General features: G+C 53.9%; 1 long non-coding RNA gene across 1 annotated transcript; it reads right to left on the reverse strand.

The window, feature by feature from the left end:
• Positions 1–6,567, reverse strand: LOC309633877. Its single transcript, XR_014247742.1, has 2 exons — positions 4,886–6,567; positions 1–3,015 (listed from the first exon to the last, which is right to left on the reverse strand). It is a non-coding gene; the product is annotated as an uncharacterized lncRNA (long non-coding RNA).
• Between the last annotated feature and the right edge of the window lie 447 nt (positions 6,568–7,014).

The raw sequence follows: 7,014 nt of genomic DNA on the forward strand, positions 1-7,014 counted from the left end.
TTTATTTATTTATTTATTTATTTATTTATGGCTGCGTTGGGTCTTTGTTGCTGCAGGCGGGCTTTCTCTAGTTGCGGTGAGCCGGAGCTACTCTGTTGCAGTGCGCGGGCTTCTCATTGCGGTGGCTTCTCTTGTTGCGGAGCGCGGGCTTTAGGTATGCAGGCTTCAGTAGTTGTGGCATGCAGCCTCAGTACTTGTGGCACATGGGCTTAGTTGCTCCATAGCATGTGGGATCTTCCCGGACCAGGGATCGAACCCGTGTCCCCTGCATTGGCAGGTGGATTCTTAACCACTGCACCACCAGGGAAGTCCCTGAACTCTGCTCTTAAATACACATTCTTAGGCTGACAGCAAAACGCCCTCTTCGCTCATCCAACCATTCATTCATTTATTCATTCACTCATTCCGCAAGCAATTACTAGACTCCTCACCATGCTGCCACACCCTGTGCTGGGCACTAGGGCTATGCCAATGAATGAAATAGGCACAGTTCCTGCTGGCTCAGGACTCCTCGTCTGGAGGGCAGTGCTTCACCCAACAATGAATTCATCATGATTTGGAAAGTGCTGGGAAGGAGAAAGCTGGAATGCAATGCAAAGCCAGCTGACACGCAGGGGACCTGCCCAATCTGGGGGCCTCGGAAAACGCTTAGCGTGCAGACTGCGGGATGGGAGGGCATCGCCAGCAGGGAGGTGTGGACAGGTGGGGGGGCAGGCAAAGTGTGGAACGGATGGAAGAAAATAATAGTCATAATCCTGGTCTGAGTAGGCACCATTCATTGAGCTCCTCCTCTCCACAAGCACCTTGCATGGATTATTTTATAAATCTTTAACAGTAAGATGGAGAGACGGGTGCCCTTCTCATCCCCACTGTGATTGGAGAGATCGGCTCACGCAGCTGCTAAGAGGCAGAGCATGATCTATCTGATCTGGGGCTCTCAGCTCCTGAGCGTGAACCCAGCCTCTGCAGAACAGAGCCTCCTGATCCATGGCTGGGGGCGAGCTGGACCCGCGGGGGCATAGTGCCCACCGGAGGTCGTGCTCCTCCTCCTGTGTCGCCTACTAGCCCTCCTTGGGCTGAGAAGGGCTTCGTGTCCAGAGGGCAGTATTTAGGGAGGAAATGTCTCTAAGCTCAAACCAGCCAGCGCCGCATTCGGAGGGTGTGGAACGAAGACACCTGCCAGGTCTTCTGCCCAGGCTTTCAGAGCCTGAGCGCTGCAAGGTGGACCCCGGCCTCGAGCCGTGGGCTGGTAGAGGTTGCCATGCTCCGTTGAGGCAGCCGTGCAGCAGAGCTGCAAGGCCCCCAATGTCACCCATCTCTCCATGTCCCCAAGCCCTGAAGACAAGGCCACTTTCCTGTTCTTTCTTTGAAAGGAAAGAGGAGGCCTGAGATCCTCCCCAGCCTGGGCTGTGGGTCCTGAGGGGCTGGGTGGAGGATTGCTGTCTCTCAGTGCTTCTCTCCATCACCTAGAGGATGCAGGGCATGGCATGGAGGCCCCCACGAAGCAGCCAGAGCAGTTCCAGGGCTTGGTTCTCAGCGGGTCTCTGTATCCCTTGGGAAAGTGCAAAGCACTCACCTGTGACACCAGTGATAACAGCGCACATTTCCTGAGCACCAGCCACATACCTGGCCCTGTGCTGAGTGCTTCCCCCAGAGTACCTCCCTGAATCCTACGTGGCAGAGGCTGCTGGCTGCTGCCCAGTATCCATTCTGCCATCTCCCCGTTAGTAACAGAACACCCTCTCCCGGGTTTTACTGAGGCACAGGGCTGCCAGGCTAAATACTACATTTCCCAGTCTCCCTTGCAGCTAGTCATGGTCATGTGATCAGTTATGGCCAATGGGATACAAGAGAGGTGATCTATGCACTGTCCAGCTCTCCCTTAAAAGGGAGGAGCGGTCTCCACCTCCTGGGTCCCCCCCAACACACACAGGAAAGAATGGGAAGGGGGAGGTGGTGGCCATCTTCCACCTTGTGGATGGAGGCAATCCCCGATGGGATGGAAGAGGCAGAGAGAGCCCAGACCCTGGACTGGCTCCCAGCACAGAGCCCCCCTAGATTGACATGTGAAGGAAATCGGCTCCTCTCTCCTTTAGCTGCTGTTCCCTGGGTTCTGCTAGAGCAGCCGGGCTGCATCCTAACAGGAGACACGGAGGGTCCCAGAGGGAGGGCCACGTCTGCTGGAGAGTGGTGAAGCCGAGACCTGAACTCAGGACAGGAAAGGGTTGACCCGGAGCCTGCGCTCAAAGCTACTGGGCTGGACATATTGCTGCACATAGCAGGTGCTCAGTACATGATTTTCAGGCAGATAGATGAATAAATGAATGGGGTGCTTTCTAGGGAGAATCTAACACTGGAAGAACTGATTGCTCTGGGCCCTAAATACTGGTCAGTTTCCCTGATAGGAGCCTCAGCACTTACTTCTAATCTCTATGCCCAAAGATGGTCATGGTGGCATTGTCCTCCAGTTTATAAAGAGCTGCTTCACATTCACTGTCACCTTTAACTGTGACCCCCTCCTGTGAGGTCAGCGGGGAAGCATCGTTATTATCCCCATTACAGGTGAGCAGACAATCCCCGCACATGTCACCTGCACATAGTAACCACTTGACACGTGGCAGGTCTTCTCATTCCTTTAACAATGTTTTCTTATTAATATGCTACCACTAATAACTTCTAAAATATCACTTTTAAAGAGGAGTAGGATGTGGGAGTGCATAGGAGAAGCCCACGTGGAGGATTGAGACGTCTCTTCCTCTCTTCGATACCCGTTTCCCCTGGTATAAAATGAGGGAATTGGAGGAGATGGTCCCCTCTCCCTATTCCCATGCCAGTTTCTGCTGCTGTGTACCCCTGGGGTTGGGAGTGGCCAGGGTCCCTGGCCACTGAGGGCAGAAGCAGCCCCACAGATGGAGGGCAGCATGCTTCTTCTTGGACCTCTGCTGGCATTTCCCAGCTCACCTCCTGAGCCTGGCTCTGAGTCCTGGGTCACATGTCAGCTCTCAGTGTCCTCATCTGTAAAATGGGAATGATAGTAAAAGTAAGGACATTGCTTGTATGACTGTCATGTCAATTATACAGGTTTATATATAAAGTGCTTAGCATAGAGTCTGTCTCAGTAAGTGCTCAGTTCATGCTATGGATATTACGGTTATTGATTGTCAGTTATCACTACTATTATTATTAATCACTATCATGAAGAGCTAATGAGCATTTACCGATGACTGCAAGAGAAAGTAGCACACCTTAATGTCAAAGAAATGGCAGCTCTGCTGGAAGGCCAAGGGTTGGGGGCTTGGTTCCGTGCCCCTGGGTGCCCCTCCAGGGTCTGTGGGTTCCCAGTCTGGGCACCTTAACCTGTGGCTACCTTCTCTCTCTGTTAATTTTTCCCATCTGCCCCGCTTGGGCAGGTCAGTTATGTTAAGAATGGAAATTCCCAAAGTCTCAACATTGAAAAAGATCTCAAGGTTGCCTCAGCCAATCCTTTTCCTGAGTCATGGCTCTGTACATACACACAGACATATGCCCTACTTGTCCTTGAATACCTCTGCAGGTGGGGCACTCACTACCTACAAGTCTGCCCTGACAATTAGACAGTTTATCTTGTGAGACAAAACAGACCCCTCTGGGTGACCTCCCTTAGTTCTGCCTTCTGGGTCTTCCCAGAATAAGTCCACACCCTCTGCCCCAACTAGCTCCTCAGGCACCAGGAACAGAGGCCACTAAATCAGCTCCTCCCCACCTGACACCTCCTCAGTGCCTTGATCACCCTACTGGAGCAGGAGAGGGTTAGGCTGCGTTTGCACAGAGCACTGGCCCGGGGGTGGGGGTGGGGGTGGGGGTGGGGGTGGGGAATCACATGATACAGTCCTGCAGATAGCCCAGGGAGCCACGCTGGCCTGAAGAGCCAGCCTGCCTGCCTACCACCAGCCCTGGTTCCCTCCTCTTGCTGGCCTGGCCCTTTCCCTTTTGTACCAGAACTGCAGGCAGAGAAAAGGCAAAGATTTGCCTGAAGCAAATACATCAAATCCTTCTGCAAACACGCATTCCCCAGAACACTGACTCCAAAGATACCAGGGAGAAGAGGCCTACTTGATTAGATTTCTTTGGGGTCTGTCACCTAATTTTGTTGCACATCTTAGCCTGAGGTCCCTGCAGTGACTGTAGCGTGTTTGATTTCTCCAAGCCATTCATAGGCAGTGTATAAATTCTCATCTAAGGATTTTCTCACGAGACCCTTGTAAATTACTGAGGCCAGTGGTCCTGCAGACGGCTCTCCTATTCCAAACTCCTCGTTCCCCAGTGCTTTGCCCCTCTGCAAGTCACTTGACCTCCCCTGGCCTCAGTTTCTCCATCTGTAAAATGGGGACAATAATTGCCCCTACTTCTTAGGGCTTTTGTGAGTGTCCAATCAGGTCAACTATCTGAAGCCTCAGATCCAGTCCCAGGCACACAATAGGTCTTTAGTAAGTGTTAGAAACAATTAGCTCTCAGCTGGAAGGTGAGCTTGGTGCACAGGTAAAACTGTCCAGACTTAGGGGAGATGAATCCCCTTTGTGAGAGGAGCTTGGTCGAGACACAGCATTTTGTGCTTTCTGGCCCCTGGGTCAGTGAGTCTCAAACTTTACTGAGCTTGAGATGCACCTGAGGGAGTTTTAAAATGCAGAGTCCCAGGTCCTGTGCTCAGAGAGCCTGATTCAGTAGGTCTGGAGGGACCCAGGAATCTGCAGTTTAACAACCTCTCCTCTGTCCCTAACACCCCATCCCCTCCCTGAGCTGGGAATAGACGTTACCACTAAATTCACTTTGACAGCCTGCACTGTGCTGAGAGCTGGAAATGCTTTGCCGAAGGAGAAGGAACCAGCCCCTGCCCCTGGGAGCTCACCACCTAACAGCGGGTGTTCCTTGGCGTCAGTTGAGAAGCCTGGGTTCTGGAATGAGCAGGTACAGCTGTGGGAATGCAAAGGTTAGAAGAGACCTACTTCCTGGTACTGTGTGGTTGTTGTCACAAGACAGAAAGTCTCCTAGGCTGGAGCCCTGGGGCATGAAGGCCTTGGGATGGAGGGCACGGGCTGGTCTGGAGGCAAAGGCTGCTTTCCCTGACCTTGCCTGGGCTGGACCCATGGTGGGGACAGGTGAGATATGACACAGAGTAGATGAGGCAGTAAGATGGTAAGTGAGTGCACTGAGGCAGTTCAGGGTGTTGCCTGTAGCATAAGACCTGGGCTGGAATCCCAGCTGCAGCGGTGTTCTTTTCAGCTGTGTGACCTTGGGCCAGCGACTTCCCTCTCTTAAGCTTTGTTTCCACCTCTGCGAAGGAATAATTGTGTCCCCCACCTACAGTGGCAGTTTACCAAGAAACTAATGAAGCTTCAGGTTCAGGGACTCTTGTCAAGGCCCTGGGCTTAACTATGTATTCATAACTTTGCATTATTTTTCTTAAACAGGGTCCCCAAGATTGTAAAAGCTTCAGGCCCCACAAAACCTGGATCTGTCCAGGTCCACCTAATACAGCTGCTGTAAGATTTGGTGAGAAGACAGTAAACCCCTTGGCAAGCCTGAGTCTGAAAACAGAAGCCTCCTTAGCTCCTGAGCCTTGGAAGGAAAACATACTGACACACTGAACAGGGGAGTCTGAGCCCCAGGCCTATTCTGACAGTCCCTTGTCCCCATGGCCTCAGGGCTCCAGACCTTTCCAGCCCAGATGGGAAGCAGGGAGGAGCAGGTTGGAAGGAGAAGGGGGTACATGGGGAAGGGAAGAGGCTTTGGAGGAGGGAAGGACGTGGGGAGCAACGGGATTCCACTGAGGCACATGCAGACCCCTCTAGCTGCCTTATGCACTAGCCTTTGAAGGGCCAGGCTAGTAAGAAGCCTGCCAGAGGTGAGAGCCCTGGGCAGAGGCCTTGGCTTTGACTTGGCTTTGATAAGGACCTTTCAGTGTCTGAAACCAGGGAAAGATGCAGGTTATCCAGGACCCACAGATGGGGACAGGGGAGAGGGAAGGATATTGGGGGCCTTGGCATATTCCCCTCAATGTGAAGAGAGGACCCCCCCCCACACCCCACTCTGTGCCAGGCCCTGCCCACGTGCCCCATTTTACTGAATCCTCACACGGCCTCCTTCAAGCTCTCATTCTGCTCTTCTCCATCCAGCACATGAGGAAGTGGAGGCTCAGAGAGGGCAAGTCCCTTGCCAAAGGGCACACAGTTGGAGAGAATACGGTACAAACCAGGAACTGGACCCAGCTCTAACTCCAGATTCCTGCCCTTAACCCTCTCCTGCCACAGGGCACACTAGGCTCTGGGCACAGTGGCACGTAGTGGGCTCGCAATAAAGATGGGAATGAATTAAGTAACAAAGGAAAGAATTCACAGGCCGGGCTCTTCCCACGCCACCCACCCCATCCCCAGCCAGCTCTTTCCAACCCAAGCCTCCCGCTCTCCACCCCTCTCCCCAATCTAATTGGGTGGTATCTCAGCTATCTTGCTTCTGCGGATTTCCCCGCGCTCCTCCTGGAGCCCACCCCGAGGCAGCTTTCTCACAACAGGACCCCCAGAGTGGGGACGCCTCCCGACCCCCAAGGCCCAGCGGGAGAGCTGCGACCTCCCGGGGGGTGGTCTCCGCAGCCGCTCTCCCTCTCCCCGGCCTTACCCGCCCCTCCCCTTCCCGGGGCAGCTGAATAATTGATTCGCCCATAAATAATTGATCAGTGTTGCGGGCGCGCCCTCTGCCCCCAGGGTGCGGGGGTTCCCCAGCAGGGTTAGGGGAGCCGGGCTGGGCTGGAGGGACGGGGACCACGGAGCTGAGCGGGTCCGGGGGCGCAGTTTCGCTCTGCGGGCCTTTCTCTTTCTCTCTCGCTCCCTCGCGCCGGCTTTTTCCCTTTTTCTTTTCTCCTTTTTTTCTTTCCTGGAGCGGAGCCCGGCGCCAGGAGTCTGGAACCAGCTTGACAAGCTTTTGAGTTATGGAGGGGGGAGGGGAGGGGAGGGAGCGGGCGGGCGGCGCTGGGAGGGGAGG

This window comes from Balaenoptera borealis, assembly GCF_965194805.1.
Source record: "Balaenoptera borealis genome assembly, chromosome: 8".
Lineage (NCBI taxonomy): Eukaryota > Metazoa > Chordata > Mammalia > Artiodactyla > Balaenopteridae > Balaenoptera > Balaenoptera borealis.